The sequence below is a fragment of the Erpetoichthys calabaricus genome, chromosome 4 (assembly GCF_900747795.2).
Source record: "Erpetoichthys calabaricus chromosome 4, fErpCal1.3, whole genome shotgun sequence".
NCBI classification, from domain to species: Eukaryota; Metazoa; Chordata; class Cladistia; order Polypteriformes; family Polypteridae; genus Erpetoichthys; species Erpetoichthys calabaricus.
Window position 1 is genome coordinate 243804177 of NC_041397.2, and position 11739 is coordinate 243815915.

The window sequence follows — 11739 nt, forward strand, 5'->3', positions numbered from 1 at the left end:
GAATTCCAGGGACACCCGGAGTGCTTCCGGGTGCTCATGCAGCACTTCTGCCACACCAGGAAGTGCCACTGGGAGGTCATCAAGGAGCACCTGGAACACATCCGGGTGCTTATTAAAGAGGACACCTTTCTCCACTCGGGAGCCAGAGTTGGGAGGAGGAAGACGAAACTTGGGAGGAGAGGAGTAGAGGAGGAAAGAATACAGACAGTGAAGGAAAGAAGGGACTGAGTTTGGGCAGATTGGAGCACTGTGTTGTGTGCAGGACACTTTTGTAAATAAACAGTGTGTGTTTTTGGACATTCAGCGTCTGTCTGTCTGTGCCTGGGAGCTGTCGTATCACACTATTTACATATCTGCATATATACATATGTGTGTGTATATACTGTATATGGTTAGTGAAAGTGAAATAAGCAGCAGTGCATTATGGCATGGAGATGCACAGATATGTGTTCTTTTGATATGTCTATACAGGCAGCTGGAAAGCAATGGTCCCCTGTAGATGCTGTATGGATCGCACCATTATCTGTGTCATCTACAGTACAAATGAATTCCCTATGTTGGAATCTCAGTGTAATAGTTGTTTTATTTATATTTGTGATGGCCTGTTACATAATCCACTGTTTCTATAAAGGTGTTGTCCCTCTGGATCTCCCAGAACCTTCTCAATAGGCAAAGGTCCTACTATTAATCATTATCAGCAGCATCATTCCTCTACCATATCTGTTTACCACAATGCCTCACATTTTATATCATTGCATTGCACTAAATCACACTACCATTCACTTAACTCATCCATTTTGTAAGCATGGTTAATTCAAGCATTAGAGTCATGTAGTCACTAATACCTGTGACAGACTTCTATCCAGTCATCCGTTTTCTGAAACTAGTTCATCTTCTCATTCAGGGTCACATGTTCCTTAGGCTGTCATGAAAGCATGTGCTCAAGACACAAACTGACCCTGTCAGTCCATCATAGGACACGCTCATGTACACATCCACACTCTATCACGTAGCACCGCTGATTGAAAGTCAAGTTAATGAACAAGGCATAAGTTATGTTAATGAAAATGGTATCTGTCTACCATGTCTTTTTACTAAGGAGGTTTTATAAAAAGAGCATATCACTTCCACTCTTAAGAAACTGCAGTGGTTTCCCACGATTTTTGTAACTGATCATAGGATTTTTTTACTGATTGATAAAGCTATTCATTGGTTTAGTGTCACCAAAGGCCGTATATCTAATATATCACAGTTAATTTTAAATGTAGAGTAATTACTCCCTTCTATGCTTCTAAATTGTGAAATGCTTTCCTCAGCTAATAACAAACTCTCCTGATCTGACAAGTTTAAACTCAGATTTAAAATCTTATTTTAAATGCTTGATGTTTTGCATTTTACCTTCTTTTAATTCTTTGTGCAGTTCTCCACAAACAAATGTAATTCATAAATTTATTTATATTAAAATTGACTACTGCAATATGTTATTCACAGACCATTCAAATTGATCTATTTGTAGCTTTGAGGTAATTCAAAATGCTGCTGCCAGAATCATTACTAGAACTATAAAGTATGACCACTTAACTCCCATTCTTAAGCCATTAAACATTCAGCCAGTCAACATTTATAACTGTGGTCAAAATCTTTCCTTTTACATATAAAGCTTTAAATAACCTAGGCTCCACTTACCTTATCTGAGCTCATGAATACATACTGTACAAAGCAGAGAGTGCATTAAGCTCTCAAGATTGACAGTCTACTAAAAATTATAAGGATTAACAAGTCAACAGTGGGAAATTGAGTTTTTAGTTACAGATCCACAAAACTGTGGAATAACCTGCCTGCTTCTATAAAGGATGCCCCTTCAGTCATCTTTTAAAATACATACTGCGGACTCTGCTTTAGTCTAACATACACATACACATTTAAGTTGTCTTTTTTGACACTAATCAACAGAAAGGTGGAAAAGGATTATCCTCAAAGTGGTCTAAATTAGTTACAAATATAAAACAGGAAACAACAGGTTGCATAAGTATTCACCCTTTCAGGTCAGTATTTCAGGTCTGTGTGGACACTCCAACTTTTCCCCCATTCTTCTTTGCAAAACTGGTGAGGTTCTATCATGTTGCATGGGGCTTGTGAATGAGCAGCCTTATTCAAGTCCAGCCACAAATTTTCATTTAGATTGAAATCTGGACTCTCACTCGACAGCTCTAGGACGTTTGTTGTGTTTAAGACATTTTATGTGTAGCTTTGATTTCATGCTTGGGTTGTCATCTTACTGGAAAACAAAATTTCTCCCAAGGTTCACATTTCTTGTAGACAGTATCAGGTTTTCCTCCAGCATTATTGCATATTTTCTGCATTCATTTTACCCTTCACCCTCACAAGCTTTTCAGAGCCTGCTGCAGAGAAGCATCCCCACAACATAATGCTGCCATCACCATACTCCATGATGGAGATGATGCATTTTTAATAATGTGTTGTGTTTGGATTACGCTAAACGTGGTGTTTAGTCTGACTCACCAAAAGTTGGACCTTTCAGATACTGGTGCATTTATATTACAATAATTTAAAACCCCCTGACTACAGACATTTAACTAATTATGTCACTGCTAAAACCAATCAGCTGTACCAGTGATGATTTAGGTGTCCCAAAAGTGAATACTTATGCAATCAATTATTCTGTGTTTTATATTTGTAATTCATTTACACCACTTTGTACAGATCTATTTTCACTTTGACTTTAACGTTTTTTGTTGCTCAGTAGCAAAAAAGCAAATTCAATCTATTGTGACTCAATGTTGTTTAACAATAAAAGGTGAAAACTGCCAAGGGGTGAATACATTCTATAGACACTGTAGCTGTGCTTATTGTGAATACTGTAGCTACTCATTTGCACAAAAATAAAAGCTTGGCAACCATTATTAATTGTAAATGACACTTTCCTATTCTTTTTCTCTTCTCAGCATTCTGATGCGACACCAGAGATATTAGGAGCCTTGGAATTCAAGGATACAAGGATGAAATGCTCATATCTGGTCATCCCAGACACACTTACATTGTAGAATGCCCAGGACAGGTTGGTGCCCTGCTAGTCTGTGTCATAAGAACTGTGATTTTGTTTGAAGCACAGATTTTCACAAGTAATGACATTGACTGGAGTCAACAACCATATTTCAATTATGATATTAAGGGGACTTAATATTGTCATGATTTTGATGTTCAGCTGACTGAAATCTGCTCCATTAATGTACTTTGTGTGCTGTTTGTGGTTTCACTGATTCTGTGAATTGAACTGAATATAGGCTATATATTTGTTTAATGTTCCATGTTTGTTATTTTTAATTTTACTGTGTTATATAATTGTTTTACAGACTATAAAGCATTATGTGATGTATTCTATAGGTGCTCTATAAAATGTATTATAATTTTTATATTATTATTATTAATAGTATTATTATTAGTAGTAGTACTAGTATTAGTATTGTTAATTGAGAGATAAATTAGTGGACACAGCGCCAGTTCACTGCAGAGCACACTTACAGTATATACTCACCTACACAGAATCAAATAGGGCCAGTAGATAGTCAGATTACTGGGCATGGTTCCCTTCCATCACAGGACAAACTCATTTACATGACATTTCTCACTCATATAGGTCCAATTGAGAACCAAACTAATGGCCACAGCTCCAGTTCACCACAGGACACACTCATATACACAACCACACAGCCTCATGTAAGGCCAGCTGTGAGTCAGATTAATGGGCATGGTTCCCATCAATCACAAGGGTACACTCTATAGAGGTGAGCTCCCTGGCCACTTCAAGCAGGACACATCAAACCACACATACCTTGCTTATTAATTTTCTGAAGAACTTTATTATAGTAACTTGAAAAAAATAACAAGCTTAAGTTAATTGATTCATCTAACCCAATGCATCTGAATTATCCTGGATAACATGACAAATATGTTGAATCTGTTGGTCACTATAATGTTGTTCAGTGTCTTGCTTTCACAGTAAAATAAATTTCAGCAAAACCATCCTTTACAAAGCAGACTCCCATGGGTACACATCTAATCTATTTAAGGGAAAGACAATTTAGTCAAGAACACTTGATATTACTATACAATTTTAACGTATCAATTTACATTCTTCTTCTTACTCCAAATTTTATACTCATTACCTATATTTCCTTAAATACATAACATTTCAGTTTATAATATAAAAATGCAATACAAATATCTTGTGGCAAATGGCTGTTACCCATTCATTTACATGTCATTATTTAGACATTTATTGACAAGCATGATGCTAGTCCATCACAGGGTTTACTCATATAAACACCCATGTTTGCCCATGGAGGGTCTATTGAAAGTCACATTAACTTAACAAAGGACTATGTGGGAGAAAAACTGAAGTACTTGAAAAAAAAAAACAACTACCTTGACATGAGGAGAACATGCAAACACCCACAAAGACATTGATCTGTCCAACATTCATAATCAGACTTCTGGAGCATTAACAGTTGTACCAGCTTGCATATTGCAGAGTAATCCAGAGAGATAAATTGTGTACTCTGTATCAGGAACAAATGCAGTTTGGATGAAATATCAGTCAGTGGCCAAAAAAACAGCAGCCCTAGGGGAGCAATTTAAATGTGCATTGAGGTCATTATGTGCATCTTGTAATTAAAATTCAGGAATTCTGCTTGGCTCAGACATTTGAAATTACCTTTTTGCTACTGAATTTAAAAAAAAGAAAAGAATAATGCAAAATCAAGAAAACTACTGAAAGAGATAAGACTCTTTTTCTCATTTACAGACCTGAAGAACAAAACGGTGATAATCATCAATAATTCATTCCTTCCATCCCATATCAGGGCTAATGATAGCAATAACATGGCATCACTTAATGGATCACAAACCGCTTTACAAATTGTTTGTATTCTGGAATCTGTTCCTAAGAAAGCAACACCAGAGAGTCGATACCCTGGTAATTTCTGCATGTTCTTATTTTCGTGCTTCTGATTTCATTTCCCAGTTTGTCCAGACTGTTGTCAATACATGTGTATATGTGAAGCATATCATTTGCCATGCCTCAGATTGTTTAACCCTCTTGTAATGCATTCATTTGGCTGACGTGCCGCACCAGCCGAGCTTCCACCTGCCCTCTAACGGATGCGGTTTTTGTATTCCAAACACTGACAATGGGCCAATATAACTAAATATCTGCACAGTTAACACCCAAAAACATCAGCACTGGCAGCAGCATCATAGCAGAAATCAAACTGGTGAATCTACACAAGGGAAACGCATTGTTGTAACTGCTGCTGAATATTGTTCCACTTTCAGCAGAATATGAAATATGAGGCCTGAAGAAAAATGCAGTGGGCAAATGTCTTAGACAGCCAGACCGCCTAAAAGACAGCATCCACGGCTGCAGGCAGGCACACGTGAGGACAATTGAATTCCCCTTCAAAAAGGAAGCATTTAGCACACCATCCATTAAGAACAGGTTTCCTTTTCTGTATGTGGGTGTGTACATTTGTGTGTCTGTGCGTGTGCATGTTGGTGTCTTTTGAGTAAATGGAGGAAAATCCTGAGCAGGGGTGTGCACACAGTAGTTAAGGAACACAATTAGAAGCTATACTGCTGAGCAGTTCAACACATTTAGGCCAAACAGCAGCAGAACGACAGCTTCACCACAGCAATCACAAACAAGCCCTTCCCATGTGTGCTAAAGCCATCGTTGGTGTTTTTTAAAAGAATAAGATGAAAATGAACTTACACTTACTGCAGTGAGGCTTTGGTGTCAGGCAGTCCTCATTGTTTCTTCCTGTTGGGAGAAAACAGGGCCCGGTGACTAAGAATCACTCTCAGCAGATCATTTCTACTGACCTCCTCCCTCTTCTGTCTCTCTCTCTCTCTCACACACACACAGAGCCTGAATGAGAACAGCTGGGTAGTGATGTCATGCCACACCAGCCCCCATCTGACGAGCAGGCCCATTTGTGTGCTGCCTTTTCATATTTTATCTGTTCTTCCAAAGGCCAAAGACACTCCCCCTGCTCCTCCTCCTCCTCGCTCTCTGTCTGTCTCCTCTCGCTCTCAAACTAAAAAAATAAAGCAAGTGGGCCCAGTGTTAATGCGTCCTCCCTTACAGACCCTTTTTTCTTTTTACATTTATAAGCATATTTTGATGCCTCATTATACAAAATAACCTGATTCAGGTTTAGCTAGAGCACCATAAAAATACAGACAAAAATAATGACATGGGCTGCAGCTTGCAATTATGCCCACAAGCAGTACCATCTATCACTGCATTTCCAAACCTGCTTATCCAGTTCAGGGTCACAAGGAGCTGGTGACTATCCAAACTGCACTGGAAACAGTGGAGAACAACCATGGATGGTGTCCTATCCATCACAGGACATACTCGGTGAGGCTTATTTTCAGTTTTCTGGCTCCAACGTCCAGTACTTAGATGTCTGCATAATTCATTAAAATGGACCATCTTTATTTCATATAATGCCTTTCCATGGTGAAACACATTTCAATAATGAACCATAGTATAATTGTTACAAATGTTTTTTTTAACCATTAGAGTCCCAGCTGGTGAAGTGACATGTTCTGAGTCTCACAGTCAATTATAAGCAAAGATTGAAGGGATATGCTTCTTGTGTTTGAAATCCTGTGTCTTACCCTCTATGTCACAGTACTTTAAAGGCAAAGCTGAAATACAGGCTACAACGCTTCAATTTCTACTATAATAATTGGGTTTGACAAATTCACATTTTGCCTTCTTCTCTTTGAAGCAAATATACTGTATCTTCTATGCAGCAAAAGCAAAGAGAAAATTATTTTAGTCCATATAAGACTTCAGTGCAGAAGTTTATATTGCTTCAACAGACTATCACTGTATTCCCTGCCTCTACATGCATACTTAAGTTTTCATTATCCATGGTCATTAATTACTTTGTAAAAAATACCTTCTGCCAAAAGTATCCTAGAAAACAAACATTGATCACATTACTTTCCACCATGTACATAGACCTAACATTCTAGTCCTTTGACCGAGATGCTACATTTTAAGGATTTTCTGCATACTTGCTCAGAGTTAATCTAACCTCACCCTTGTGATACACATATACTAATGTAACTTCCATATCTGTAAAGCTTGTCAAACATTTCTGTCTATGGAGGTGAAGGTCTGTGATACGGTTTGCATATTTGTAGTTGGAGATCCACAAAGGAAGAAAATGAGTCACATATCTTAAAAATAGTTTTTTATTCCTAAGCTTTCGACAACCTACCATGTGTCATCATCGGGGGAAAATGATTAGACATACAGGAATTAAAGGCAATATATAGTGATTTTGGGGTGGAGGTGGGGGGGGGGGTTGTAAGGAGGCAGTGGATTAATAACTTGGGGTTCGGGAGCTGGTGGTCATAAAGTCTTTATTTATTATTTGGATGTTCTTCTTTTTAAGCCTGCATATGCTTAGTTCAAGTCCAAATGTCTGTTAGTGGTGTTTTCATTACAGAGCCACGATTCAGCCAGCTCTCTGGCGCTCTTAGTATTGGCCCTGAATTTTACTTTCACAGTGTCCCAGTTAAACCTGTGTCCAGTGGAACTTGTATGTGCAAAAATCAGAGACTGTAGGTCCTTACTTCTGACAGTATTGCCATGTTCCTGTATATGTGTTGTGAGTCTTTCAGATGTTTGTCCCACGTATACCACTGGGCATGCATTGCATGGAATGCCGTAAACTGCATTTCTTGTCTCTGTGGTCAATTCCTTCCTTTTGGCATTGAAAAGGACAGTCTGTGACACGTTTGCCGGTTTGTGCACTATCTTGATCCCAGATCTGGACAGGACGTGTGCTGTACTTTCTAACACACCACAATGATAAGGGAGGGTGTGGTAAGTGTGGTGAAGGACCAAGTTGAGTCGAGTGCTTGCGGAGGTCTCGAGCGTCTCCTATATAGACATTGTTCAATTAGTGTGTTGGGGTAGCCATTTGATGTGAACAGAAGAAAAGATAACATCTTTCATTCTTTTTTGTATCTATTGTGTTATAATGGGTGTTAATCCTTTTGAACAAAGTCCTAACCCAACTCCGTTTATACGATGAAGGGTGGTTGCTGGAAAAGTGTAGTATTTTGTCTGTGTAACATTCCTTGTGATAAACACTTGTAATTGAACCGGTGTGTTTACCTCTTTTGATGGAAATGTCAAGGAAATTAATGTGTACATTCATTTCTTTTTCCATCATGAATTGGATTGCAGGGAATACTGAGTTAATGTGGCTGTAGAATTCATTCAGCTGGTTATTTTTTATTTTGTGTCATTGACGTAGCGTATCCAGAGTTTAAGTTTGCACTGAGCTAGAGCCACGCTTTCATATCACTGCATAACCAGTTCAGCTAAAAGTCCTGGTAACAGAGATCCCATTGACATACCTTCTTTCTGTCTATAGTATTTTTTGGCAAAGTGATATTAGATGCATTATGTCCTTAGTGGTCAGCTTAGTTTGTGCCGTTATGGTGGAGTCATTATTTAGTTTTGTCAGTAAATTCTCTGTGGCCAGTTGAATTGGGATCATAGTATATAATGACACAACATCAAAAGAGACCATGATCTCATCATCAGCAATGGATACATTCTTCATGCACTGTAATGCCATCTCAGCGCTATTTACACTTGTAAAAAGGTAAGTACAACCCATATAAACTGTGTATGTTTTCAACATACTTGAACAAGCAAACATTAGATCTTCATGCAAACAGTGACTACAGATAAAGGTGATATATTTAAACAAATAACACATAAAATCAACACGGTGTATTCAATCTTTTGAATTAACAAAAAAGCAGATTTGTCACACAGTAAAACTTTGTACACCCTTACATGTACCTCCACTTTATATCTTTTAAATTAGAAACAGATATTCCAAATTAAATGCCAATGATCAGAGCCTCCTTAACGAGTATGCAGGTGGAACCTGTCTTATTTAAACTGTAGATATCTAGTGGGTCTGGTGTTGTCGTTGCTATTGATGGGTGTGGTGTCATCAAGCTAAGATCAAAAGAACTGTCTTATGCCCTCAGGCAAGAGACTTAAAAAAGTTTGCTAAACTATTTAAAATTTAAATCATTCCACTGTAAGGAAAATCATCTATACGTGGCTTAGATTTCAAATGACAAATAGATTTCTAATTCATCCAAGACTGGCTGGTGCAGCAAATTCAGCCTAAGACTTGTCTGTTTGATACTAAAATAAATCTCCAAAAACCCAAAAGTTTAATTGCAGGTTCTGCAGGTAACTCTTACAAAATTTGCTGTCGAAGTGCATGCATCTACAATCAGAAGTAGATGGCACAAATTTGACCTGTATGCAAAATATGACAGGAAAATGCCTTTGTTGTCCAAAATGAACATTGGGGCAAGATTACACATTGCCATTAACATCTAATAATAATAATACATTTTATTTATATAGCGCCTTTCCCATGCTCAAGGCAATCATGATCTAGGCAATAATGTGCTCTGGGCAGATGAATCAAAGACAAACATTTTTGGCCACAGTAACAGTAGACATGTTTAGTGGTGGAAATATTATGGTTTGGGGTTGATATGCTGTCTCAGAGCTGGGCAGCTTTCACTTATCGAGTCAACTATTAATTCTGCATCATATCAAAGTGGGCTTGAGGAGAAAGTGAGGCCATCTTCCTGAAAGTCAAAGTGGAACTAGAAATGGATCATTCAAAATGATAATGACCTGAAGCGCACTAGCAAATCCATCAAGGAATGGCTCAAAAAGAACACATGACAGGGTATGGACAACCCTAGTCAAGGCCCTGATATGAATTCCACTGAAATGATGTGGTGGGATTTCCATGGCAGAGTTGTCAAAAGTTTCACTTAGTCAATGTCAGAGACTCATGAGCTGTCACGCAAAATGAATACAAGAACAAGAAGTCATTTCTGCTGAAGGGGGCAATACCAGTTTCTGAGACCAATGGTAGACTTACTTTTTTTCCCCAGACCATTACATCTATTGATATTTTTCTTGAGTAATTGAAATACATCTATCTATGTAATGTATAAAGTATAATATTTGTTTGTGTGTTTGTTCAGTATTCAAATCCACACCATTGAATTTGAATTTTGCTCAAATTCCCCATTTACATTGGGGAACACCATAGGCTATGCTTCATTCATAGACAGCACTGGGGAACCCTGCTGCTTATAAATATAAAAGGAAAACTCTGTAACAGAATTAAACACAAAGGAAATTATTATCAACTATTGGCAGTTTTTCTGTCACTAGTAGTAACAATGCCAATAGTTAAAAGTTCAGTTTGATAAGATATGCTATAGTATGTGGCCAGGAAGAAGAAGAAAGCACTCCAGCTACAAAGATGCTGAAAGAATAAACCCCAGGGGATTTATGGCATAAAGACACTGCATAAAGCAAAGCAGAAACAGACATCCAGTAAAACATGAGTTGAAACCAAAACTAAGTACACATTCTCTGATCCACTATCACTTGGAAGTGGTACTTAATGCTCACTCAGCAGAATATCGGCAATTTAGCAAGAAGCCTAGGCAGAGTCCTATAACTCATCTCAGACTCATTCACAATGCAGAGGTTTTCATGTTTTTGCATCTTTTTTTCTGCCACCATTTAAAGTTAAATAAGTCAAAATTAGACCAGTGACATTCAAGCAGATTTATACATTTGAACCAGTGGTAGGTCTAATGATCTTGAATATGGTGGCCTGGTGGAAAATATGGCTGGTCAAAGACCACAAAGATAAAGAAATTGCATTTCAAGGAGCATCCAAAATAACAGTCAGGAAACAAAACATAGATCTGAGAGCCAGAAAGATTATATTTAAGAGAACCAGTGAAAGAAAACAAATACCCAATAATCATGATCAGACAACAGAAAAGTTCTAACCATCACTGTGAATACCAAATTCCTAACTATAATCGAATCACTAGTTGAAAGTAAGTTTTTCTTTGAACATATCCAAAACCGAGGGGCATAGCTATGCATGCTGCCATGATTTTTATCATGGTGACATGGGTCAAACAACCATCAAGAAACAATACAATACAAATTGGTGGTGCCCATGAAAAGCAAAACTGTGATTGCAAACTAAATAATAAATTCATCCATCCATTATCCAACCCGCTATATCCTAACTACGGGGTCACGAGGGTCTGCTATAGCCAATCCCAGCCAACACAGGGCGCAAGGCAGGAAACAAACCCCAGGCAGGGTGCCAGCCCACCACAGGGCGTGCACACACACACACACACACACCCACACACAAAGTACACACTGGGACAATTTAGAATCACCAATGCACCTACCCTGCATGTCTTTGGACTGTGGGAGGAAACCGGAGTACCCGGAGGAAACCCACGCAGACACGGGGAGAACATGCAAACTCCATGTAGGGAGGACCCAGGAAGTGAACCCGGGTCTCCTAACTGCAAGGCATAAATAATAAATTCCATAACCATAACAGAAATAAACTGAATCATCAAACACATCCTGATGGCATTATGACAACAGGCTAGTAAATCATGTGAGTCATTCTGTCCTTAGATATCGTTTTCATTCATTGCTCCAGAAAATACTTGTGATATTCACCTATGGTATGTCTGTTCTTTTCATTGGTTTAATGAATGACTTTAAATGACCTACTACTGCTTATTGTT

General features: G+C 38.2%; 1 protein-coding gene across 2 annotated transcripts in view; it reads right to left on the reverse strand.

Moving 5' to 3' along the window:
- LOC114650710 (tripartite motif-containing protein 3-like) overlaps positions 1 to 6034 on the reverse strand; it is a 126207-nt gene extending 120173 nt beyond the window's left edge. Inside the window, exon 1 of one of the 2 annotated variants that reach the window (XM_028800518.2) lies at positions 5798 to 6034. The gene's annotated coding sequence lies outside the window, so the exon portion shown is untranslated. Of the gene's footprint in view, positions 1 to 5791 lie in introns of both variants that reach the window. The other variant, XM_051926750.1, reaches the window with a different exon arrangement.
- Positions 6035 to 11739: the final 5705 nt, after the last annotated feature.